Raw genomic sequence first — 27,938 nt, 5'->3', positions numbered from 1 at the left:
AGTGGTTGAACGTACAAGTTTATGGCCATGCTGTAGTTTAATGCTTATGCGACTGTGAATAAAAGGTGGCTGGGCTCATCGTCTTGGGGTTTGCGAGGGAAGAGGTGACAAAACTGATTTTCAATAAGTGCCCCCCCCCTTTATTTCCATAACAAGTCTTTGAGTGACACCAGGGACCTAGAAGGTGCAGGGCTTGTTAGTCCAACCCCTGCACAGTCTCATCAGGGCTGACCTTAAGGCAATTGGAGCAACTGGGCCAAATTGGGCCCCGTGGGCTGCTCCTGAGGGGGCCCCTGCACCAGGGCAATCTAGATGGATTTTACTTATATCTATAAGATTTTGCAAACTTTGGCTGTGAACTGGGGCCCTACCAAAAAAAAAAAAAATCAAGTTGCGCCCCACTGCTTCAAATTGGGCCCCACTGCCTAGCCCTGAGTCTAATAGTCCTGGGCCTGAGTTGCCCTGCCCTTGCATGAAGTCTTGGGTTTCCAATTTTGGGAGAGGGGAGACTGCGGCACTGGGGAGCAGGCAGGCTGGCGAGTCCCCCTAAATTTAGAGGCCCTAGGCTTCAGCCTACTTATCCTATACATAAATCCAGCACTGAGGGCAAGGCATGATATGATACATGTACACCACACTGCCACCTCTCAGCATTTGCTGCCCAAGGCAGCTGCCTCGCTCTGTTTCATGGAAGAGCCGGCGCCATTCTCTTAGTTATTCATCTTTTAGGTGCCATTGCAAGCCTCATTTCAGGTTTGTTTTCTGTTGTGGGAGAAGAGACTGTTCCGCATCTCCCACCCTCCGCCTGAGCACAGCCAATATTTGCTGGCACAGCTGGGAACTGGAGTCGACCCTTATCTCAGTTCTATAGTCAGGAACATGAGGCAGCTTTGTGGGCATGCAGGATTTATTTTTATTTTCAGCTGCTCTGTGCACCAGGACTTAGGAGGATAAAATAAAATGGTCTGCTAAAAAAAATGAATGCAACAGTTGGTAGCTCATCTCATGTGCAACATGCACGGCATATTGAGATGTGTGAAGACCTTGTGGTTTTGGTTGCCAGTCTCCCCAATTACTGTGGGGGTTGGGGAACTTGCACCACCAGAAAAGAGGGGTGACCTAATAATGTCATTAATATTAAACCACAAAACATGCAAAGCCCAATCATTTCCTTGCAAAACCAATGAGCTATGAAGTTATCTTCCTTCTTGGAGAGAGAGCTTGATGAAGTGCACCAGGTACCACCAAAATGATGGCATCTCTTCCCCTTTGCCTAGAATGGAGCCACTTCTCTTCCCTTGCTGTTGATTAGAAGGCTGCAAGTGGGAACATGCAATGAAGCTAATCTGAGCACCAAACCTTAGCAGAAGATTCAGCAGAAGGAGCTTAAAGTCAGAGAAGACATCTGCAAGATGGCAAGCGCTCCACTCCAGATAGTTGCCAACTGAAAAATATTGGGCTGGGCTGGGCTGGGCTGCCCAGTGAGGGGAGGGAGCGCTTTCTACAGATATCTTGGCGATCTGTAAAAGGGGTATCTATGTTCTAGGATGCTTAACAGAATTATCTTCTAAATTGCTTTCATTATTATTGTTGCAGATTGTAAGCTCCACTGTACGTTTTGGAAACAAGTGGTGGAGATGATGATGGTTTGTAGTCCGCAGCTGACTTACCTGCTTGAGTCCTGCTCTGCCTGTGTCATTGATATAGTGCGTGTGCTCACTGTAAAATGGACTGTATGGGGACACGGGTGGCGCTGTGGTCTAAGAAGAAGCCTCTTGGGCTTGCTGATCGGAAGGTCAGCAATTCAAATCCCCACGATGCGGTGAGCTCCCGCTGCTCTGTCCCAGCTCCTGCCAACCTATCAGTTCAAAAACATGCCAGTGCAAGTAGATAAATAGGTACCACTGTGGCGGGAATGTAAATGGCATTTCCATGCACTCTGTCACTCGTCACGGTCCTCCATGCACGGTCCTCCGTGCATGGTAGCAGTTTAGTCATGCTGGCCACATGACCCAGAAAACTGTCTGTGGTTCCCTCGGCCTGAAAGCAAGATGAGCACCACAACCCCATAGTTGCCTTTGATTGGACTTAACCATCCAGGAGTCCCTTACTTTTACCTTACCTAATATGGAGTGTGTTAGGTGGATTTGCGGTGCCTTGATTTGATGGCAGGAAATGTACAGGCACACCACCCAAGAGTGACACCCCACAGATAAACAGAGCTTTTTCTATGGGCTCCATCCATGGAAACCCATTCCACATCCCACACCCCCAAGCTCTGCCCAGGAACAAAGAGCTGGTAACTCTATTTCCACGGAGAGTTGCAGCAGGTCCCCTCAGCCAGTACTCTGTGGCCAAAGCTCAGTCCCGGAACCTATGAATTAATAAAGACTGAAGTGCCTGAGCATGTCCAGATTTCTTTTATCGCATCCTGTGGAGCCATAACAGTTTACAGCCCAGAAGGCGGCTTTCGGAGACCTGTTTGAAAGGTGTAATGAGGTTAGATGCAATCCTGCCTGGGTTTCTCTTGCAGTCTGAAGCACACAGCACCTGCAGAAGCTCTGCGAAGCTGCAACACTGCCACCTGCTGCTTGCCTTCAGTTGGGACGGGACTGCGCTTTAATTCTGGCATCTGAAGCCACTCACTACCTTGGCACCATCCACAATCCAAGAAGGATGCAAACTCAAGCATGGAACAGGCCTTTCATGCCTTCCTGCTGTTCAGCTATTTGGAACAGGCATGTTGGAAGGTTTAATTCCTTTTCTGCATTCAGCTTCTTGATGCCTCCATTTAGTGGCCACAAAGCAAAGCCATCTTTTCAGGGACGCTGAGCCACTGTGAAATGTTACCCCTTCCATTTTTTGTTTTTGCTTTTTGTTACTTACAACTTTTATTGAGTCTGTTCAGAAAGGAAATGATCCATTTCATCCATCCAGCACACTTTCCACAGCTCCTTTGTAAAATCCTAAAAGCACTGCTCAAATCTCAAAAGCAGAGAAGGCTTCTTTTACAACAATGTTAGGTAACAGAATATATGGGCAAAACTATGTGACGTTACATGTCAACCTGACTGGTGAGAGATTCTGGGGGTTCCAGGCACTTACCCAGGGTTCAGTTTCCTTGAAATGATCATTAGCAGATATTGGGGTGTCTTTAAGCTTTATTTGCACCGCCTGAGCTTAAGATGGAGGGGCTCACAGTGTTAAAACCCCAAAAGATCTTGCTTCTCCATTAGTCTCATGGATCCAGCACAGAGCAAGCATATCTCTGTGTATCCAACTTCCAGCCTCCTTGCAGTTCAGCTCATACACACCGCACTGGCTATTGTTCTCTTCCCTAGCAGCTAGGTGAGATGGGTGGACTCATAGCCAAAATGGTCCATGTTCAAGCATGGTTTTGTTGTTGCTGTTAGTTGTGCTCATGCAGTCAAATCCTGCTTGCTGTTTTCCCACAGACATCTGGTTGGCCACTGTGAGAACAGGATGCTGGTCTAGATAGGCCACTGGCCTGATCCACCAGACTCTGTTTATATTCTTATAATCTGGTTTTCTGTAAGCATTGTTCCTAGGGCTGAGTCTTGACTCAGCTTAGCCTTGGGGCACGAATATGGGCACAGAGTTACATGCTGGAATGACAGAGCACAGCAGGGTTCCAGCTTCCAATTCTGAGCATGTGTTTCTGAGCATGTTCAGAGTCCCTCAGCACTTCTTAGCATCCTGTCTCCCGACATCTGGAATTAAGAGGCAGCTCTGTCATGGCACTTTTTTCTTTTTGCAAAATAATTCATTCCCTAGAAGCCAAACCTCCCTCCCTTCCTCCCCCTCCCCTCTCTATTGTATCAATTCCCACCCCCTTTGCCAGTTTTGTGTAATGTCAAATTAGAGGCGCCAGTTTAATTTTAATTTTATGGCAATAAGATGAGCAATAAAACTGAGCACTCAGCTTCCTCTTAGCACTTGTGACAGAGCAGAAAAAATGCACAAGCCAAGGAAGACATATTACCCATCTTTTCTGCTTCCTTGTTGGTGAAGTAATGCATAATCCTCCCAAGTTTATCTGCTCATGGTCCTCTTCCTTGAAAACCATCTCCAGCAAATTCCTTCCTTTTAAAAAAAGAAAATTGCAAATTGGCAGCTGGCTTTAAGGAGAGAGCATTTGCTCTCAGCCTCCCGGAAACCTGCCCTGCCCAAATGAGTTGGAGATTCCAGCCTTGCAGGAAGTTGGATTAGGTGACCTTCAGGAGCCCTTCCAACTCTATGGTTCTATGAGTCTATGATTTAAAGACACGCATAATGTGACTCCCACAGGAGTGTGGCCCTGTAAGGCACATGTCCCAATTTTCCTCTGTGGCATATTGGATGGTATGCAGTTGTAACCTAACCTCCTGTGCACATCAGCTTAGAGTGTCCCCAAACACCTGTGGGGTTTCCGTTTGTGGCCCTTCAACCCAGCAATCCAGCCAGCCACCCAGTTCTGCACGAGGCACAGGATTGTGGCCATCTGAGGGCTCTGCCTCCAGCACCTGCTGGATTAATACTTCCTGATTAATACTTCCTGAACAAATACAGTAACCTGCCACCTTGTGCAGCCTTCAGTACTCCTCATTGCACTACGTTGCAAACAGAGCATTGGAAGGTGCAGAATAATTGGTTGGTTTGGGATTTAAAAGGAGGGGTAAGAAGAAAAATGTGTGCGGCTCAAGGAGGACGTAGATGAGGGCATTCCCAATGGCATCTCCACCATGCAATGGCATAGATTTCACACAGAGAGAAGCCCTTGGGCTTTCTGTTTGCATCGCCCCTCAGGGCTGGTTGCTCTGTTATTTCCAGACCTGGGATTGCGCTCTACAACACATCTTTGCATTCCAGCCTCAATATCTTGGTTCTATGCAGTTGTGCCATTAGATCCGCAAGAAAACATGTCACGAGCAAAATGTTCAAACGTTTCTATGCTTTAGTGGCTCTTGTGTAGCTGTTCCAGGATTTTGTCTTCCCCTGCCAATATGTCCAGAGGATCTGAGGACCCCTTGGTCCTCCACAGAGCATCTCCATGGCCTGCACAATATGTGGACTGCATTAACTCCACCATTTACTCAGTGAAGAAAATTGGAAACCAGTCTTGCTAGGTGAGGATCCCCAGAACAAGTGTGGGCTGCAGGTCTCCTCCCCAGGTGAGGATGAAGCAAAAGTGAGGAGGAGACAAAAAAGAACACTCCCCAAAACATGAAGTCATCATGTGCTGAATTGCATCATGATTCTTTCTTGGATTGTTTTCACTCATGAAAAATATGGTAATTTCATATTAAATGAAGCAGCACTGGGGTGTGGAGAATGTCAGGTGGACATTTCTCAAAACTCGCATGCATGAGCAGCATTGAAAGCACCTTAAACTGTGCAAGTTCAGGCTCATCCAATTACTAACAACTCGTCATTAAAAAAAAAAAAGTTACAAACCAGTGTAGCAAATTTCTCTTTGTTGGCTTGTAGCATGCTATTTAATCCAAACATTTCATTAGCAGCAATATAAATATACTGTATAATGGGCTTTGCAATGAGAACAATTAGCTAGGCAATTAAGCTGAGAATGAGCTCTCCATGACAGCTCCCAGAGCCATTTTTTTTTAAATGAAAAAGTGTCCTAGGAGCAAACGAAAATAGCACTTTGCATTGGGAGTTGGAAATGACCAAGGCTGGGCTGACCATCATATTTGCCTCATTGATTAAGTCTTATTTGTCTCTTGCTGCTGCATCCCAGGGTAGAGTCAGCCCCTCTCCTCTCCTTAGCTCAACAGTTGTTGGCATGGTTGGAGAGGTGGTGGCACATTGCAAAGTCTCACAGGATCTCAGAAATGTCACCAGCCACACCTTAGAGTAAAGTGAACCACTTTGGTCTTGTTACAGATAGGTAGCCGTGTTGGTCTGCCATAGTCAAAACAAAAAAAAATCCTTCCAGTAGCACCTTAAAGACCAACTAAGTCAGTTCTTGGTATGAGCTTTCGTGTGCATGCACACTTCTTCAGATACACACTTCTTCAGATACAGATATGTGTATCTGAAGAAGTGTGCATGCACACGAAAGCTCATACCAAGAACTGACTTAGTTGGTCTTTAAGGTGCTACTGGAAGGAATTTTTTTTTGTTTTCATTTTGGTCTTGGTCAGAGATATCATAGAATTGTAGAGTTGGAAAATTCCCCAAGGTTCATCTAGTGCATAGGTGCCAACTCCCTGGGGCCCTGGGTGCCAGATCACCCACAAAAGTCCCCATGAAGGGGCTGGGCACCCACAAATTTTGGTGCCAGGGCTGCATGGCACCCACGGCCTAGGCACCCACGTTCACAGGGCCAAACTGACACTTCTGATCTAGTGCAACCCTCTGCAATGTAGGGATCACAACTCAAGAATCCCTGACAGGATTCTGCTTAGAAAGCTCCAATGAATGAGAGAATTCACCACCATAGGAGCCTTCTCTCAATTATATATTTGAGGGGGCTAGGCACCCTCAAAGTTGATGGGCATTGCCATTCAAATGGCGTGCGTGCACCACATCATGTGATTGATTATGTGGGGTGGGGCTTACCTGGGCCCCCCTAATATTTTATTCAATTTGGCATCCCTGTTCACCACCTTCTCAGGTAGTCTGCTCCACTGTCGAATGGCTCTTACCTTCAGAAAGTTCCTCCTAATGTTTAGACAGAATCTCCATTCTTGTTGATTGAATCCATTGGATTCCCCTCTGGAGTAGCAGAAAACAAGCTTGCTCCATCTGACACTTGCCAAGATCTACAGGTCAAGCTGCTGAAAAGTGCACAGGAGCAGGAGCCAGTGTCAAAGTTGGCAATTCTGATTTTTGCAAAGCTTAGGATTCTGTCTAGAAATGTACCAGCTCCTGATGTTTCAGCCAAAATAGGACACACACACCCTCCTTTCAGCAGCAAAAAGGCATTCACCAACAAGCATTCCTAAATGGCTAATCTGAATGTATCACTTTGAAGCATCTTGGAGGTGAGAAAGCTAGGGGGGATTTTTAAGTGATGGTGGTTTTAGTCTAATTAAGCAGTTTGCCTAATATTGTGACAATAGAGAAAAGTGCAGTGTCACCTAAGCTGTTAACAAGCAACACAATTAGCATCTTTGCAGCTGTCTCTTTGAGCTGGAGAGGTCTTGCTGCCAATGCGCTCCATGGGGAGGTGTGAGGAGGAGGCTCTTGGGGGAAAGAGCTGGGATATCTCACAAACAGGAAGTGTTTGTTTTGGAGAATCGCTTTGGTTCTTCTGTGCTGTTATGTCACTGCCAGGGAGCGGGTGACAGTAAACGGCATTTCCGTGTGCTCTGGCTTCCATCACGGTGTTCCATTGCGCCAGAAGCAGTTTAGTCATGCAGGCCACATGACCCAGAAAGCTGTCTGTGGACAAACACCAGCTCCCTTGGCCTGTAAAGCAAGATGAGCACTGTGAACCCATAGTCACCTTTGACTGGACATAACCATCCAGGGGTCCTTTACCTTTACCTTTTTATATCACTGCCAGTGGGAAGAAGGACCACTCATGATCTTGAATGCTATCCATACCTATCAATTCATGGAGGGGAGGGCTATCGATGGCTACTAGCCAAGATGGCTATGCTCTGCCTCAAAAGTTTTAAGCAGCAAGGCTTCTGAAAACCAGCTGTTGGAGACCTCAGGAGGGGAGAGGACTCTTGTGCTTGAATCCTGCTTGTGGGTTGGCCAGGATGCTGGGTTAGATGGGCCATTGGCCTGATCCAGCAGGCTCTTATGTTCCTATGTTCTTACTGGCTGGTCCACCTAGGAATGAGTGGCACAGCCAGAAAGAATCTTGATCTCCAAAGAGAGTTAAGCTCAGAGCAAGGAAGTGAAAAACTTGGAGGCACAAGTGGCATTTCCGGCACTCCATTGCTGGAAGTTTATAAGCAGAGGTTGGATGGCCATCTGTCAGGGATGTGTTAGGTGTGCTTCCTGCATTTCAGGAGGTTAGACTAGATGACCCTTGGGGTACTTCCAACTCTACAATTCTATGATGAACATTATTATTATTATTATTATTATTATTATTATTATTATTATTATGGAAGAGCTCAAGTCAGGGCAAACAGGAAGCTGTCAGCTCAGTCACCAGCTGGCTAAGATTAAACCATTATTCTCCTCAATGCCTTGCTTTTCAGGTAGGAGACATGCTACCCTTGATCATGGGGGTGTTTCACTCTATGAAAGGCAGGCAGGCACAATTTGGGGATGCTCCTGCCTTTTTGAAAAGCTCAATCTGTCAGGTTTGTCTCAAGTCAATTTGGCTGAACAATGGAAGACAATTCTGCCTTTGATGAATGCCTGTTTGCCTTTAATCTATTACATGCTGATGAGACTTGAAGGAAATGTTCATCTGTCGGAAAAGGGCTCTCTTAAGACTCTGCTAAATTTTTGAATTCTTGTACCACTTACATAATAATTTTCTGGGGATTATTCCTGCAGCTTCTCCTGATGTGCTCAAAGCCAGCACAACTTTTGCAATTCAGCCTGTGCAGGTGGAAAACCTCTCTTGTGCCAAAGGGGGAGGCCAGTTCTCAGCCTCCCCAGAAAACAGAAAACAAACCAAGATCACATAGGAGGAGGAGAGGCATCATTTTTGATACTGTTCAGATATCCTACATCTAGAGCCAGAAAAGGATTCTCTGGGCCTGACACTCCTCTGGAATTGCTCTTGATTTAGCTCAGTTGTCTGCACACTATCATTTGAGTCAGTGTCACTTGCAGGTCCCATTTCACTGTCCTTCACCCTCTGACTGGCGTTTCACCATCACTGTAGCCAGCTTCACACACAGGCCACGATGCAGCCTCACTTAGGTTGGCATGAGCCATGGGTCGTTCTTCAGGCAGCTCCACCTAAAAGTGGTGTTTCTCCCTCACCTGGGTGGATGTGGCCTGCAAAACACATTCCAGCCAGTTTCAACTGCAGGTCTTGTGTCATCCACACTTGCGTCAGCTTCACCTGTGGGTCATGTTTTGCGCTCACTAAAGTAGCTTTGATTCAACGTCACATTTTGCCTGCACTTGGTTTGGCCTTGCTTGCAGCACACATATTGGCTGCCTTGACTCCTGGGTGGGGTTTTGCCCTTCTTTGTGTCAGCTTACCCACAAGTTCATGTTTCAGCCAAGCTCACCTATGGGTCACTTTTCCCCTGCGCTTCTCCCACACTTGGAAGCTGGATTCCAAGAGTGGGCTGGCCTCACCAATGGGTGCTGTTTCACTCTTGCTCAGACAGCTTCAGCTGCAGATCACATTTTCGCCTCACGTGGGCTGGCATTACTTGTGTGTGGTGGTTTGTCTTCACTTGGGTCATGTTTCATCCAGTGTCACCTGCAGGTGACATTTTGAGCTCGCTTGGCTCAGCATGATTCATGGGTGATGTTTTGCCCTCACTTAGGTGTGCTTCTCCCACACCTCATGTGTTTGCCCTCACTTCAGTTGGTTTCTCCTGTGCCTCACGTTTTTGCCCTCACTTCAGAGGCATAATAACCTCCTTGTCACATGTTTGCCTTTGTCAGCAAGGTGGCCGAAGAATTGATGCTTTTGAATTATGGTGCTGGAGGAGACTCTTGAGAGTCCCATGGACTGCAAGAAGATCAAACCTATCCATTCTTAAGGAAATTAGCCCTGAGTGCTCACTGGAAGGACAGATCCTGAAGCTGAGACTCCAATACTTTGGCTACCTCATGAGAAGAGAAGACTCCCTGGAAAAGACCCTGATGTTGGGAAAAATGGAGGGCACAAGGAGAAGGGGACGACAGAGGATGAGATGGTTGGATAGTGTTCTCGAAGCTACCAGCATGAGTTTGACCAAACTGCAGGAGGCAGTGGAAAACAGGAGTGCCTGGTGTGCTCTGGTCCATGGGGTCACGAAGAGTCAGACATGACTAAACGACTAAACAACAACAACAACAACACGTTTGCCCTCATTTGAGATGCCTGCCTTGCGGGTCACAATTTTGCCGCACTAGGACAGCATGAGCTGAAGGCTATGTTTCTGCCCTCACTTTCATATCGTTCTGCTGTGGGTCACGTGTTCACCCTTATTTCTGTAGGTTTAACACAATGGTATTTTTTTTTGCCCTCACATGTGAGGCATGACCCACAGGTCATGTTTTTGCCCACACTTTGGAGGAGTGGCTGTGGGTCACATTTTGCCATGTCCCCTCTCCTCCATTGCAGAGTTGTGGCCTGTGCTTAATGTTTCGGGCTCATTTGAATTTGCTTCACCCCCAGCCATGGAAGTAGCCAGAACTTTTGTTGGGGGGGCAGATCCTCAGTTTGCTATGTATTTTTATTGATTTTTATTTATTTAGGAGGGCAGCTGCTCCTCACTGCCCCCCCCTTGGCTACACCCATGCCTGGGTTACATTTTCCACCCATTTTGCAGGCCTGACCCCAAGCATCATGTTTTTGCCCTCACTTCAGAGGTGTGTGAGTGCTTTTAGCTCACCCACTCTGTGGTTCAGTCCTGAGACGTTTTCCCTCCTCCCAGCTCAGTTTTGAAGTGCTGCCTTCATCCACCAGGGGGCTCCAGGGCACTGTGCCAAGCCGAATAGAGGCAGGTTCTTCTTGGCCAGCAGATTGTCACAGAGAGAGGAAGGAGTCAGAGTGGCAACCAGTCGTGCTCCCAAGGGAGGTAAGGGCTCCTGGAGCTGGACTTTATCATAACCAGGAATTCCAAAGGGAAACCAGCCTTAGGAGCTGGGAAACTAGGACCTGGCAGGGTGAGGGGAGGGGAGATGGAGGCTCCCCTCTTTTGCCTTGCCTTGAGCAAATTGCTGAGAGTCTCAGTAATTTATATGCAAAAAGCAATAAAGTTGTAGTTGGAGTCAATTCCTACAAGCCCAGGCACACACGCCCACACACAAATATGTGATGGGGTTGGAGGTTCTCCAAATTGGTAGATCATTGCCATTCAAATGGTGTATATGTGCCACATCATGTGACAGACCCCCCAAGTGTCCCTATTTTCCAAGGACATCCCTGATTTAGAGAAGCCATCCTGATTTCTGATTTGATCCCGGAATGTCCCACTTTTCCTCAGGATGTTCCTATTATCATTGGAGAAATGTTGGAGGGTATGGAGTTATCTGACCCCTGAGCCATCTGAAGGCAAATTGATCGCATTATACCCTCCAACATTTCTCTGATGAAAATAGGGACATCCCATTGTATAATGATAATTTTACTCTTTATATCCCTCACATTTTACTGGGTTGCCCCAACCACCCTGGGCAGCTTCCAACAGATATAAAAACATAATTAAACATTTTTAAAAAAACTTCCCTATACAGGATTGCCTTCAGACGGCTCAGGGGTCAGATAATTCCATACCCTCCAGTCAAAATAGGGACATCCTAAGGAACATTGGGGCATTCCAGGATCAAATCAGAAACTGGGATGGCTTCTCCAAATCAGGGACGTCCCTGGAAAATAGAGATACTTGGAGGGTCTGTCCCTGTCTCCTGTGGGAGTGAGTTCCATAGTTTATCTATGTGCTGTAGAGTGCAAAAATCCCTAGATACTTTGCCTCTAATCTGCAAACAGAAGAATCTAGTAACAAAACTTTTCAGTATAACATCGAACCCATTATCATATTGATGCCATTTCTGGGCCAGCCCATCTGGCGATGCGGAAGTGGTTGTTCCAGGTATGTACTGGCAGTGTTGGAACAGTTGCAGCAAACTGTGAATAATATATGAGATCCCCAGTTGACAACAATTCAGCCACCTCCCCCAGATTAGAGAGGGGGGGAGAGCTTTCCTTTGTGGAGCCATCTGTTGTGTACCTGATCAGGAATGTAACCAGGGAGAATCCTGAGATCTCGCTTGGGAGGCATCAAGGAAGATGTTGCTATTTGAATCTGGTGGACAACTTCCAGTGAATTCCCTCCACAAACAATGCTCTAAATCAGAAGGAAGAAGCAGTTTCATTCAAGAACATAATAATAATAATAAATTTTATTTATATCCCGCCCTCCCCAGCTGAAGCTGGGCTCAGGGCGGCTAACAACAGTCAAAATAGTTCAACATTCTAAAACATAAGAGGAACCTGCTGGATTAGACCAAAGGGGGACTATCTAGTTCAGAATCCTGTTCTTCTTACAGTGGCAGTTTCCTGTTCAGCACTTAAATGGACTCCCTCAGAAGGTGGTGAACTCTCCTTCACTGGAAGTTTTTAAGCAGAGGCTGGATGGCCATCTGTCAGGGATTCTTCAGCTGTGATTCCTTCATTGCAGGGGGTTGGACTAGATGACCCTTGGTGCCCCTTGCCAGTGGCGTAGCGTGGGGGGTGCAGGGGGTGTCGGCCGCACCGGGCGCAACATCTGGGGGTTAGGGTGTGCAAATTACTTGCCTTGCCCCGGGTGCTGACAACCCACACTACGCCACTGCCCCTTGCAACTCTACAATTCTATGGCTCTCCCTATTTGATTGAGCCCTGCACCCCCACAGCAACTGAGGCATTTGGGCTGGGAGGTTATTGGAAGAGGATTGCTGCCTGCGTTCATGCACCTCAAAGGGGAAGGAACATGTAAAATAAATCAGGAGCCTTGAACGCCGGGGCTCCCTGCTGCTTCTGACAACTGAATGATGAATTTGCTGAGTTCATCAGCTGTTCACAAAGTGCCTGGAGGTTGTGGCGGGGTTCTGTGCAAGTTGCAGCAATCCATCACTCCTCTTTCTCCTGAGGAAAATATTCTTCTGCGGCCCAGGCTTGCTGACGGCTGGATTTTGCCTCCCTCCCAGCAGGCCTGGCTGGCTCCTCTTCTTAAGAGGATACTTTTCCTCCTTTGATGCAGAACATCTGCACATTTTGTCAGGAGGAGGCCTGGCACCCTTTCAGAGTTCTGTCCGTTAGTTTATTGTTTTTGAACAAAAAAAAACCCTTACAATGAAAATAAAACAATAAAATCAGAATTAATATGGTAAGGTAAAGGTAAAGGTACCCCTGCCCGTACGGGCCAGTCTTGACAGACTCTGGGGTTGTGCGCCCATCTCACTTAAGAGGCCAGGGGCCAGCGCTGTCCGGAGACACTTCCGGGTCACGTGGCCAGCGTGACAAAGCTGCCGTTTACCTTCCCGCTGGTAAGCGGTCCCTATTTATCTACTTGCACCCGGAGGTGCTTTCGAACTGCTAGGTTGGCAGGCGCTGGGACCGAGCAGCGGGAGCGCACCCCGCCGCAGGGATTCGAACCGCCGACCTTTCGATCGGCAAGTCCTAGGCACTGAGGCTTTAACCCGCAGTGCCACCTGCGTCCCTTGAATTAATATGTGGGAATCCTTAAATCATTCAAAAGATAAAATCAGCAACAAACTAAGAGCAAATTAAAATATACATCCACATTCTACATGTCTGGGTAGACTTATCTAAACAAAAATAAAAAAAGTTCTGAACAGGTGCCCAAAAGAAAACAGTGAAGCCCCTGCCTGATGCCGATTGGCAGGGAGTTCCAAGGTGCTGCCACACTAAAAGGCCAATTTATTACAAATAGGAAAGAGTGGTAGAGTTCACTGTAGTGGGGTAGGAAAGCTGGGGGGGGGATTCACATCTGGCAACCAATGCACCCCTTTGGTTTCAGAGAGTACATGGGTAGACAAGTCTAAAAAGCCTGGGACACAAATTTCCATGGCCCTCTAGCAGCTACGGTGGCTCATTTACCAGAAGTACAGTGGTACCTCGGGTTAAGAACTTAATCCATTATGGAGGTCCGTTCTTAACCTGAAACTGTTCTTAACCTGAGGTACCACTTTAGCTAATGGAGCCTGCCACTGTGCTGCTGCCGCCCGATTTTTGTTCTCATCCTGAAGCAAAGTTCTTAACCCGAGGTACTATTTCTGGGTTAGCAGAGTCTGTAACCTGAAGCGTCTGTAACCTGAGGTACCTCTGTAATGTATTTATTCTTAACTCTGCAAGTGTGCACTCAATTTTGAACAAGCTAAGCCTCCTGGCGCACAATATATATCAGGAAGCTTAGTTTGGTCAGAGGCATGAAATAGAAAGCATTTGCATGTGGACGAGCACAGAAACAGAGACCCATTATTGATGCCCGTTGCACAAATGTAGTAGTTACTAGGGAGAGAGGGCTGGAGCAGCAGTGGCTCCATGGCTGGTCTTGAAGCATCCTGCAGCAAGGCTCTGGGTGGAGAGAAGAGTAACACACCAGCAGCATGCTAATGAGGCAGGCACACTTTGAGGCTCCTTCCTTTTATGAAAAGGTGTGTCGCAGGCTGCTTTCTAGGCAGAGTGAGCAATTAGCTGCTTATTGAACATAATCAATAAGCTAATACCAACTCAATGCAAACCCAATTTGAGGACATGCAGAATCGTTTGCAAGCCACTTTTTAACGTCTGTCCCAATTAGCAATCCTGGCAGCCTGCAAATCGCCCAGGGAGCAGCAGAGAGAGAGCAGGCCAGGAGGGGGACCTTCCTCAGGTTTGAATCTATGTGCCGTGGTTTCAAAGCTCCCTTTATTTCTTCAGGAGAGAGGGAGATGAAACTGCACAAAGTGATGGTCACCTTGGTTTATGCAGTCGGTTTCCCCCCACCCACCCACCACCAAACACATACATCTGGGGCAGCCTGACTGTGGACCATTTCACACATTGCACAGCATTGAGCCCAGAGAGTCAATTCCTTCAAAGTCTGAATGCAACGGATACATTCTGACTGCTAGCAAGGATGATACATGCTTGGGAACATGTTTTTGCTGTGTGAACCTGTGTATTGTTGGAGGGGGCGGTCTGAAAAGGAAAATGTGCTGTGTGAAAGGATCTCTGAATGACAAAATGCATTGGACAAAAAATGCCAGCTATGAGAAAAATCGTAACACGTGGATACTTTAAGCTGGGAAATTAAATATAGCAAGGGAGAATATAGTGTTACATGCCACCCTCTGAGTGGTGAGAGACTCCAGGGGTTCCAGCTACTTACCCAAGTTTGGTTTCCTTGGAATGAAGATCAGTGGAGACTGTGGTGTCTTTTGGATATATGGTTTTATTTACACATATACACAACCTGAGCGTAAGATGGAGGGACTCACAGTGTTAACACCTCATAAGATCTTGCTTCTCCATTAGTTATAGCATTGGATTCAGTACAGATCAAGCATGTCTCTGTGTATCCAGCTTCCAGCCTGTTTTCTAGCTCACTCACACACCCCACTCCAGCTACTGTTTCTTCACCCATTTGTTCTATGGCACAGAGCAACTTACTTTGTTATGCTGATTGTGGTGCTTCATTAATCAGCCACAACCATTGCCTAGACCAGGCATGTCCAAAGTTTGCTTTGGGGGCCTAATATGGCCTGGGGTGAAATTGTAAAAGAAAGCTCAACAACCTCAATCCTTAAAAAAATGGCCGGCCCTCCCACATGTTCACTTCATCAAATCTGGCCCTCTTTGAAAAAAGTTTGAGCACCCCTGGCCTAGACAAAGGGACTGGTTTGGCAAGCTTGCTCTCACATATCCCACCCCCACAGATACAACGTCTCAAGAACTGGAAGGGACTCAGGGCATCATCCGGACTGACCACCACCACCCCACCAAATAAAACTTGCAACAGTAGATAAAGGAGCAGCTAAAATAGTGAGGTTAAATGAAGACTGGATCTCTTAAGTAGATGATGGCAGAAAGACAATAGGACAAGTAAAGTGTTGGATGTTCAGTACAGGAAAGGATAAATAGTGTAAGCTGGGGGGAAAAATGTTAAGTAATGTGCAAAAGGGTGTTGAAGCTCTGGGATAGCTCAGTCAGTAGACCATGAGACTCTTAAACTCAGGGTTGTGAGTTCAAGGCCCACATTGGGTAAAAATATTCCCCATTGCAGGGGATTGGACTAGATGAGCCTTGTAGTCCCAACTCTACAATTCAGTGATTCTTCTAAACTTTGGAGGTAGAAAATGGTGTCAAGAGGAGAGAGCAATAAGAATGAGGCCTGGGCTGCTCAGGAGCCTCTGGCATGTGAAGATAAGATGAGGCCCACCCATGCATATGGGGAAGAAAGCTTGAGACAAATACTATAAAAAGCCCAAGGTTAGTCTATGAGACTCACCCTCACAGATAGAGAACCACACCCCATCTGACTACAACATCACACAACCCTCAGCTTGGTAAGAATCTTACTTGCAACCAGTCTAGTAAAGTTTATGTTGAAATAGTATATCGATTCCTTGCTTAAAGTGTTAGATTATTGGAATAGGATGTGTGCACTGAAGTGTTTTACTGCATATAAGAGTTGTAGTGTTTGTTTGTTTGTTTGTTTGTTTGTTTGTTTGTTTGTTTGTTTGTTTGTTTTGATGTTTTCCGTTCTGGGATATTTGTTTGCTTTGAGCTCTTCCAACGAGAGAAGCCACAAAACTTTTCCTTTCTATTGTTCTGGCATATGCTGCTCGCGACGCTGGGGTCCCCATGCCAGAGGAACCATATGGCAGGGATTGGGCTGTGTTGTGGTTTTTATTTTCCTCCTTTTTGGGGGAGTGGGGGGAGAAAGCACGTACACAAACAAAGAGCAGCAGGAGCGAGGGGGGTGGCGGAATGGTCCGTAATTAAATGCTGCCATCACTGCTAACGGCGTAGCGAATCGCTCAGGCGTCAAGAGCTCATTGCGTTGGCAAAAGAGCTCGGTTTTTTGTCTGTCTCGCGGAAAGCAAAGTGGGCATCCTCGTCGCCCTCGCCCTCTTCCAGCCCCGGAGCCACTTCTCCCCTCATTGTGCGGAGGCGCTATTACGCCTAATGGAAGCTCCGCCGCGCTCGCAGGAAGGACAAATAGCCCCTATAATAGCACGTGAATCTTTCATAGGATGGAAAATGAGCAGGTGAGCCTGCAGGGAGCTGTTGCTTCTAAATGCCGGCTGGGTGGAAGTAATTGGTGCATGCAGCAAGCGGCGTGCCAGTCGGACGAAACAGCCATCGTTCGGGGCGGGAGGAGGGGGGTGTCTCTCGACCCCCCAGCAGAACGTGGCTCATAGTTGGGTGAGGAAACAAAAGAGTCTCCCAGATCCCTCATCAAAGAAAAGGAAGGGAAATATGTGGAAGGATGAGACCACTGTGTTTATTAGCAACAGAAGGCAACCGTTCGCCTTCTCCAGAGCCTTGCAGAACCCAGGGATCTCTCGCTTTCGCAAAGGATTAGCCGTGGCTGGGCGGGGGAGACTTACACGACGGTCCTCTCTGTGTCAGGGGGTCCTATGTGACGTGTATCTTCATGGGAGTGGAGACTTTCGGAAGGTTTCTTCCCTGTGTTGTGTTTGTCTAGTCCAAATCCCACTGGACTAGAATTGGATTTGAGGTGGGTTTCCTCTCTGGGAGCCTTTTGAAAACGTGCGTGCACACCTCTGCTTGCGGCATATCATGCCACATAATACCCGCTCTGCTTTTGTGTCAGCATCTAAACTCTGGGTGTCCCTGTCTATTGATATTAGGCAGGCGCCTTCTCTGTACTCTTTTCTCTACTAAAGACATTATTGTTTGGACAAGCATTCCCACTTGGTTAGAAGGTTAATGCAATAACAACAACAAAATTAAATAAAGCCGATGCGAATTTTAATCTGCTTTTAGTCTACTGTTATTTTAACTTTTGAAAGTTTTAAACTATTAAAAAATTAATCATTGGTAATTCTATTGTTGTTTTCTGTAACCCGCTTTGAGGTGTGTGGTGGTTTTTTTTGTTTGTTTGCTTGCTTGCTTGCTTACAATCAAGCAGTGTATACATTTTATGAAATAAATAAATTAATTAAATTAAATCATGTCCTGCGAGACTGGGGTGGGGTGAGGACTGCCTGGCCCAGCATTTCATCCAGAAGGTAGTCCTTTGGGTCTCCTAAGTTCTCATCATCACTTGTTTTTTTTTGGGGGGGGGGGATGATGATGATTATGAAGAAGAAGATCAAAGGAAAGGAAGGGGGTTTCTTTCTCCTCAGGAAAAGCTTCACCATTTGCTCAAAAGCTATTTGCAGAACAGCTTTTGGGATTGCCCTCAAGACCCATGTGTATGTTCTTTTACTTGTGGACAAATAAGAAAGCTGAATGTTGGAAGATTCAGCGTGAATAGAATAAATTTCTTCTTCATGCAGCACAGAGTTAAGCTCCCTCCCACAGACAAATTCATGGCAGAGAATAAGGCTGTTGATGACTACTACTAGCCATCACGGCTATGCATTGCCTCCACAACTGGAGGCAGCCGTGCTTCTGAATCCCAGTTGCTGCAAGCCACAGGGGGGGAGAGGGGGCTCTTGTGCTCATGTTCTGCTTGTGGCTTTCCCACAGGCTGGCCACTGTCAGAACAGGATGCTGGACTAGATGGGCCATTCGCCTGATCCAGAAGGCTCTACTTAATGTTCTCGTGTTACCCAGAAGCTTGTTTCTGACAAAGAAAGACATAACGACAGGAAGAGGGAGAGCTGCCTGTTTTCTCTTTCCTCCACCCCAGTCACTTCCCCAGATGTAAATTGCATCTCCTCAGCCCAACCCACTCACTTTGGCTCACCACCTTTGTGTACAAATTCTGCTTCCTCACCCCTCCCCTGCTCACTCCCCCCCCCCAATAAAAACAATCCCTTGGTGGTCTTGTGAAGAGAGCTGAGTTTCCAGACCAGGGAGGGATCGGTTGGCGAGAGTTCCCTGCTAATGAGATCTCAGAGGATTTCTGCCTTCACCTTTCTGCATGTGTGTATCTTATTGATGGTGGCAGCTTGGCTGCTGTTGCTACAGCTAAGGGCCTCTTGGCTGTCGCTGGGCTTTTCCGGAGGCGCAATTAGCAGTCATAATTGCCTGGTGAAAGGAAGAGACCCACCTTTTGCCCACTCCTGGAGGCCAATTGTTCTTTTATCCTATTAACAGAAGTGCTGTGTGGGGAAAGTGGCTATTTTGCAGGAGGAAGTTGTGTTGTGGAAATGGGTGGCTCTCCATCGTACCACCTTTCCCCCAGTACACCTGTATAATGACACCACTTACTCATCTTTTCTCTAAACTAAGCAGACTCCAATGCTGCTACCTTTCCTCCCAGGGAATTCCTCCATCCCCTTGATCATAATTTTATAAACTTCTATCATGTTGCCTATTACTTGCCTATTCTCTAAACCAGTGGTTCCCAAACTGTGCTCCGCAGAGCACTTGGCTCTCCACGAAGCATTCCCAACTGCTCTGTTGCAAAGGAAAATAAATAAACACATGCCTTTGGCATAAGGGCAACAATATTGCTCCATGACAAATTTCTCTCCTGAAAAGTGCTCCGCGACTCAAAAAGTTCAGGAACCGCTGCTCTAAGCTAAAAATTCCCAAACACTGCTACCTTTCTTCTTGGGGAATTGCTTCATCTCCTTGGCCAAGATCCAGTGTGGTAGAGAGCCAGTGTGGTGTAGTGGTTAAGAGTGGTAGACTTGTAATCTGGGGAACCGGGTTCGTGTCTCCGCTCCTCCACATGCAGCTGCTGGGTGACCTTGGGCTAGTCACACTTTTTTGAAGTCTCTCAGCCCCACTCACCTCACCGAGTGTTTGTTGTGGGGAAGAAGGGAAAGGAGAATGTTAGCCTCTTTGAGACTCCTTCGGGTAGTGATAAAGCGGGATATCAAATCCAAACTCTTCTTCTTCTTGTTGTTTGGGTTGCCCTTTTCTGATTGTTTCCCAACTCTGCAATAGCCTGTTGAAGGTGAGTCGACCAGAACCATACACAGCATTCCAAATACAGTTGCACAATAGATTTGTATGATGGCATTATGATATCAGGAGCTACATTTCAGTCCCTTTCCTAATGATCCCCTCAACTGACAGAGGGGTGTGTGTGTGTGATGGTGGGTATCAGGTCACCACACCCACTTTAGCCCATCACTTCCATTTGGGCCATGGCCTCTGCTGTGACACACACACACACACCCCGGAAGACCGGCCAAGGAGTGGGGAAGTGTTAGTCACCCCTGCCTTAAAGACTAACAAACATATTTTGGCATAAATCTGATGAAGCAGACTCTGGTCCACAAATGCTTACGACATTATGAATTTATTAATCTTTAATTTGCCACAGGCCTCCTGGTCATTAGTTTAATCAGTATTTTTAATCGATAACTTAGTCTCTTAAACACTTGGATCACTCGAAGTGTATACTATAGCATAAATAAACAATTCATGTCCCTTTAAAGTTTTTTTAAAAAACCAGTTTCTGAAGCATTAAAAGATGTTTAGCTCTTTCTCTGCCCTGCTGGCTTAATCTTGAACACTGGAATTAAATGGGACAGTTTGAGCTCCCACCCATCCACAACTGCCCCCCAGCAGCTGCCATTGGAAATGATCAACAAGCAAAGCCTTCGCCATTTTGAGAACCACAGTAAGAAACTTCCTGTTTTGATGTCCTAACAAGAGTTGGGTTTGCCCTGTTGGCAAAGTAGGGTGATCAGCACCAAGGTCAGGGAAACTGGTGTCTGAATGGTGCAGCAAGACTTTCTAATGAACGTTAAGTAGAGCCTGCTGGATCAAGCCAACAACCCATCAGGGGCAGCATCCTGATCTCACAGTAGGCAACCAGGATTTGAGCACACTCTAGCACTCTGTGGCTTCCACCAACGAATATTCAGAAGCATTGCTGCCCCCAACTGTGAAGGCAGAGCCATCAATAGCCCCCTCCGTCATGAAGTTGTCTAATCCACAGTTTAACTAAGTGCTGCATGGGGAAGGCCCTTTGCTCAGTAACAAAGCATCTGCCTTGCAAGCAGACGGTCCCAGGTTCAATCCCAGCCAGGACTGGGAGAGGTTCCTGCCTGAAATCTTGGGTAGTTGCTGCTGGTCAGTGCAGACAATTCTAAGCTAGATGGACCAATAGTGTCGCTCAGTACAAGGCAGCTTCCTGTGTTTCTGTCCTGTCCTGCCCCTGCTTCCTTTTATCTGTCCTGAATCATCTAACAGCCCACTCCATTGGATGCCCATGAATTCTAGTGCTATGAGAGAGGGCTGACCTGAGTGTAGTAGCTGGGAGTGGGGGGTAGAAGGAGATGCAAAATGCCTTGGTTCCAACTGTGAATCACACCCCTCCCTTCACCCTGCCTCTTCTGTGCATTTGCCAGAAATGCAGCTGTTGAGGTGGGGGGAAAGAAGAGGAAAATGGAAAACCCCTGAAGGAGCACACACAAAAGCAACATTTGAATCTATCACAACAACAATTTTCTTTGCAGTCAGATCCAAGCAGAGTGATTTAATCAAGCTCTCGCTCGTTCTTTCTTTCTCTCTGTATTTTAGGGGAAACTGGGGAGAATTATCTCCCTGAAATTCATCCCAGGTGAATGCATTTATGATCTCGTTTCCCTGACACAAATCTCACGGCGATGCAGCTGCCAGATCTGAGCGCCTTCTGAAAGAGGAGCTGTTTTGTTTTATTCAGAAGCCGCTGTCCCACCTCTCTGAAAGAAAATGTCACCCATCCCGGGGCTTCCCTACAACACACTCAAGAGCTGTGATAGCAAACAAGGAGATGCAAGCAGAGGCAGAAAAGCAGAAAGAGGATCGAAATGTTGCTGATAGTTAAAAGCAGCTCCACAGCTGCAGGAAAGGACCATCGTGGATGAGCAACAGGCAAGTGATGTTGTCCAAAATAATTGCCTTGCAGCCAGGACTATTTCACATGAGCAAAGGAGTTCCAGGGTTGGGTAATGAGCCAAAGGTCAATTAGGAGATAGGAGCTATGAATTCCTCACTGGACTCCAGAGACCTGTTGGAAACTCCCCAGTCTGTCAAGGGTGCTTCTCAAATTCCTTTTTGTAGGTCAGGGCTGGGCTGGCATAAAGCATTTCATTGCCTGATGCGAAAAATTCAGACAGGATTCCTCAGCTGTCATGCTCTTCCTCCTTCCTGTCCAGACCTGACTACAACCAGATGAAACCTCAACATCATCATAAGACTCCTTTGCTGATCCTGGCATCTGTTGGGATGAAGGGGACTTGGGATAGACTAACAAATTCAAGTTGCAAGAAAGGCGATTCCAACTAGCCCTTAGGAAGAAGTTTCTGACAGTAAGAGTTGTTTAACAGTGCAACTGACTCCCTTAGAAGGGGGCAGATACTCCTTCATTGGAGGTTTTTAAGCAGAGGTTGGATGGCCATCTGTCAGGGACTGTGATTCCTGCATTGCAGAGAGTTGGGCTAGATGATCCTTGGTGTCCCTTCTATGACTGTGCAGCTGGAAAGTCTGCTCCTCGGTGTGCTGGACAGCTCCCCAGCCTCACCAGGAGGGGTGGAAATCTAAGCCACAGTGTGACCGGTGGTGCTGGGATGGGACACCCACAAGGAAGCCCTCATTAACACAGTCCATCACCCATTATCCCGCACAATCCTCAGTGAAGTGGATGTTTTGCCACAGAATGGATTCCGCCTCAGAGAAGCCGTTCTGCAAGCTGAAAATGGATCTGCATGGTTCAGGTTGGCTTTGCCCAGAGAAAAGAATAGAACATTGTGATTTACAGATAATTGCAAAGTAAATGTGAGAATCCTTGTTTTACTAACACAATAGGCTCTCAGTACAATTCACACAGTGTCACTGTCCTCAAGAGTTATGCCTGCTGAGTGGGAATACACTGCTACTAATTCCCTTTTGAGAGCAAAGTGCTATGCAGGCAGAAAGAGCAACCACATCACCTGGTGATAATGCTTATACCAGTAGGATTCCACTAGCACAAGGTGGGGAGGGGGCTGGGGGGTGTTGGCAGAGTGGCAGAGGCAAAGGAGTGGGGCCTCATCGCAGTCCTAAGCTGTGGCTTCAGCTTCAAGGTAGGTGCAAAAATACACCTGCAGGAGAGGTGGCCTGTGTTGACACTCCCAGCAAAGTTGGTGAACAGTCCCAGAAAACACTGTGCATGAGTGCTCCGTGTTCATGCACACACACACAAACCCTACACACCCCAGTCAGCATGAAGGATAGGAGTCTAACTACTGCAGTCAGTCATGGCCCTAGAAATAGATAAGGTGCAGGTCTCATATCTCAAGACATGTGTTGTGGAGCTACATCACTCTCTGTCTATGTGTCTAAAGACACAGGGGTTGACATGCTGATTTTATGGAAGGGAACTTTTTTCAGACAAAGGGAATGCTTGGCCAAGCAAAAAAAAAAAAAAAGCACAATAATACTCAGATTATCCTATATACCTATTTGATAATAGAGTCCATCAGCCACTGAAAGCCTTTTGAGTTAGGGAGTGAATCTTGGTTAGACAACAGATTTTTACCTGTTGCAATCACATGAAGAGAGATGTTTGTAGGTAAGGAAAATAGCAAAGTAGTTGATTTTTGGAAATATATGCCTGAATAGAAAAGTTCGAAGTTCCTAGTATAACTAGCTAGTCTACAGTAGAGCATGTCAGCCATGCTGGCTGCTTTGTTGTCTCAGAGGACATATCCAAGGTGACCTCTCATCTGGAGGTCTGAGAGAGAAGTGGAAGGACGATGGCATAGTAAGCAGGATGAAACATCAGTTGAAACATCAAAGAGCTAGGGAGGGCATTACTAGTGGTTAAATACATAAGGATAGTCTGGGAGTCTCGAGGTCCTTAACTCTGGCTGTCTTAACCCATGAGAGCCAGTATGGTATGGTGGTTGGGTGTCGGGCTAAAACCTAGAAGACCAGGCTTCAAATCCCCATTCAGCCATGAAGCTCACAGGGTGTCCCTGGGCCAGTCACTGCCTCTCGGCCGAACCTACCTCACAAGGTTGTTGTGGGGATTAAGCAAGAAAGGAGAGAGCCATGTACACTACCCAAAGGTCCTTGGAGAAAAAAGGTGGGATAGAAATGCAATATTGTGCAAGCTGAGCTGCACCCAAATTTCCATCATGAACAAAGAGAGTGAACCCCTCTAGAACAGGTGGTACACCAGTAAGGAGAACCATCCACTAGCAGCATCTCAGTCTTCTCTGAGTTAAGCTTCATCTTACTAGGCCTCATCCAGTCCATTATCATGAGTGGGCAACAGTCACGTGCCTCACAGCAAGGCACCAGCATACTAATGCCAATGCCTTCCGAAACTCCCTATGACCTTCTGCACTGCAGGAGTTTGGACTAGCTGATCCTTCCAACTCTACAATTCTGTGGTTTCTATGACATTTGTGAGAAGCATCCCTTACAAATGAAGGGGCCCCACATGCTCCTGTTCTTGGCGAAAGACGTCCTGAAGCAGAATCCACTGCAAGTTGCTCTCTTGCTCTTCATAGATTCCTTGTGCAGTTCTTTGGATAAGTTCAAATTAGCTGTGATTAAGCTAATTTCAAGGTAATTAACTTCAAAATATCTCCCCCTCCCTCCTTAAAACCCTAAGTGGCTGTTTATTAGGCACTGGAGAGGTATCCTAGAAAGTGACGTGATTAAAATCTGCTGGTGCCGCTAACAAAATGTGAATATTTTTTATCCAATTAAATGGCATAATTAATAGGTGGTAACATACTAGCTTGGGTAGGGGGTTTCTCAAGATCCTTCCTCATGTCTGCAGCTCTTCTTCCTTCAGGGGAGAAGGTGGTGCCCCAAGCTAGCACCTTGGAGGGCTGCCCCCCAACAGAGGTCCAGCATAACTCCTGAGGGATGTGCTTGGGACCACAGAGCCCCCTCACAACACCCCATGTCTTGCTCTGGGTCAAGGCAGTCAAGGCAGTAAGCAAGTGGTAAGTACTCAGCATGAAGAAGACAGAGAAACGTTACTGGGTGACAGAGAGAAGGTGGAACTGCTCAACATCTCCTTTGCCTCTGTCTTCACCCAAAAGAAAAGCCCAACCTGGTGATAACAGAAAAAGGTCACTCTAGCCATCTCTCTCTGTGCTCAGGAGGACCGAATGAATGGCATTCTTCCCTAGAACCATCTGCGCTGCTTCTGCCATGTTAGGATAAGGGGAACAGCAGCAAACAATAAATGCATCTGCCAACAACAACCTGATTCCAACCTGCTGCCAGGAAACATGAAGGGATGCCCCCCAGTGGGCCCTGAAGACCCAGGGCATGGCCTCCTCCTGAGGACTGTTGTTTTCCAAGGCCAGGATTCAAGGTGACCCTCTGCACCCTTGGAGAAACAAAGGCTAAGTTGTCTTCTGCCTTTCATCTTACTAGGGCACAAAGCTCCTTGATAAAAGCCCAGCAGGTGCGTGGGGCTGGGGCGGAGGCATTTTGTAAGGCCGGCACTTTAAAGAGATGCGCCTCTGTTCCCCCAGCTCTCTCCTCTCTCCCGCTTTGTACAAATAACTCTTCCTCACCAGCCGCTTTTGTGTTCAATTTCGCTGAACACTGAATGTCAACCTCCCGTTAATTGCTTCTCTCCCAGTCTTTGTGCATGCCATTAAAAAAAAAATGCCACACATACAATTTTAATTTTAAAAGGCAACTTGTTTGTTTTATATTGAAATTACCCAGCCCGCTTTGGCCCACAGAAACAGCTGCACTCCCATTTACACATCTTAAAAAAAAATCTTTGTGATGATAAAAAGCAGCAGCAGTGAGAGAGAAAGAATAAAAAGGGGCAGAAAAATCCCAGGCCATAAAGAGAGAGAGAGAGAGAGAGAGAGAGAGAGAGAGAGAGAGAGAGAGAGTGTGTCCTGTGAGCAGAAGAGGAAATGGGGGGTGGGGAGTTGAAACAGAGAGAAAGGCGCTTTTTGCCAATTTAGCCTTCTTGTAGGTTTTGGAGGGTCAGTCTGGATGGTGCCTTAAGTCTCTCTGAATATTTGGGGTCCTGTACCCAGTGAGGTTATGGGACGTGGGTGGCGCTGTGTGTTAAACCACAGAGCCTAGGACTTGCCGATCAGAAGGTTGGCGGTTCGAATCCCCACGACGGGGTGAGCTCCCATTGCTCAGTCCCTGCTCCTGCCAACCTAGCAGTTTGAAAGCATGCAGTGCAAGTAGATAAATAGGTACCTCTCCAGCGGGAAGGTAAACGGTGTTTCCGTGCGCTGCTCTGGTTCACCAGAAGCGGCTTAGTCATGCTGGCCACATGACCCAGAAGCTGTACGCCGGCTCCCTCGGCCAATAAAGCGAGATGAATGCCGCAACCCCAGAGTCGTCCGCGAGTGGACCTAACGGTCAGGAGTCCCTTTACCTTACCCAGTGAGGTTAAAATCTGAGGAAAGGAGTTTGCTGAACTAGCCAGAAAGGTTTCTTTGTAAGTACCTAGGGGTAAATATAACAGCAAAAAACCTGAGTCTATTTAAGGATAATTATGAAAAATGTTGGTCAGAAATTAAGAGAGACTTAGATAGTTGGACAAAATTGAAACTTTCTTTGCTAGGCCGAATTGCTGCTATCAAGATGAATGTATTGCCAAAAATGTTGTTTTTGTTTCAAACACTACAGATTGTGGACAAGACGGAGTGCTTCCGGAAGTGGCAGAGAGACATCTCTAAGTTTGTCTGGCAGGGCAAAAAGCCCAGAATTAAGTTTAAGATATTAACCGATGCGAAAGAAAGAGGGGGCTTTGCCCTGCCAGACCTAAAGCTATACTATGAGGCCGCAGCTTTCTGCTGGCTAAAAGACTGGCTACTTCTTGAGGACGCTGACGTTCTGGATCTGGAAGGTTTTAACAATGCTTTTGGTTGGCATGCATACTTGTGGTATGACAAGGTTAAGATCAATAAGGCCTTTAAGAACCATATTGTTAGAAAAGCAGTGTTTAATGTCTGGACAAAATATAAAGACTTATTGGAAAATAAAACTCCAAGGTGGCTTTCACCGCTGGAAGCTGGCCCGAAAAAGACCCAATATAGAGGCCAAATGGCCAAAATATTGGGAAATATTAGAAAAAGATGGAGACAATTGGAAATTGCAGAGTTTGGAGAAAATGAAGGACAAAGTGCGAGACTGGTTACATTACGCTCAGATTAAAGAAGTTTTTAAAAATGACAGAAAGTTAGGGTTCCAGGTGGAGAAATCGAAATTGGAAACAGAACTGTTAGAACCTAAGACTAAGGTACTTTCAAGAATGTATAACTTGCTGTTAAAATGGAATACACAAGATGAAATGGTTAAATCGGCTATGATAAAGTGGGCACAGGACATTGGACATAATATTATGTTTGAGGACTGGGAAAGGTTGTGGACCAACGGGCTGAACTTCACTGCATGTAATGCTTTGAAGGAAAATGTGATGAAAATGATATATAGATGGTACATGACCCCAGTTAAACTTGCCAAAATATACCATTTGTCTGATAACAAATGTTGGAAATGTAAAGAAAATGATGGAACATTCTTTCACCTCTGGTGGACCTGCCCTAGAGTGAAGGCCTTCTGGGAAATGATATATAATGAGCTGAAAAAGGTATTTAGGTATACCTTTACTAAGAAACCAGAGGCCTTCCTTTTGGGTATTGTCGGCCAGAAGGTGTTAAAGAAGGACCGAACATTTTTTATGTATGCAACAACGGCAGCAAGGATACTCATCGCTAAGCATTGGAAAACTCAAGATCTACCCACACTGGAAGAGTGGCAGATGCAACTGATAGACTATATGGAATTAGCTGAGATGACCGGCAGAATCCGAGACCTGGGAGAAGAGAAGGTTGAAGAAGATTGGAAGAAATTTAAGATTTATTTTAAAAAGTATTGTAATTTGGTTGAATGTTAAGATGGAGGCTAGATCATAAATAATTGACCACCACTAAATTAGATGCAACTAGGATGCTAAGTGAGATTGAGGAAAAATCATAAACCTTTGGGAGAAATATTAGATTATATTTTAAATGAATGGGACATAAGTATGTAAACAAGATGGTAAATTGCGGGCAAGAACTGGCAATGATGCAAGTGGGAGTCAAGTGGGAGACGCGAGGAAGTCAAAAGAAGTGAAGAAAATATGTTATGATATGTGTTATATTGTTCATTATATTTGCATTTATGTTTAAAAATCTTAATAAAAATATTTTTTAAAAAAAGAAAGGTTTCTTTGTAAGGCAAT

This window comes from Podarcis gaigeae (assembly GCF_964106915.1).
Source record: "Podarcis gaigeae genome assembly, chromosome: 8".
Classification (NCBI taxonomy): Eukaryota; Metazoa; Chordata; class Lepidosauria; order Squamata; family Lacertidae; genus Podarcis; species Podarcis gaigeae.
This window is presented reverse-complemented; position numbering follows the sequence as displayed.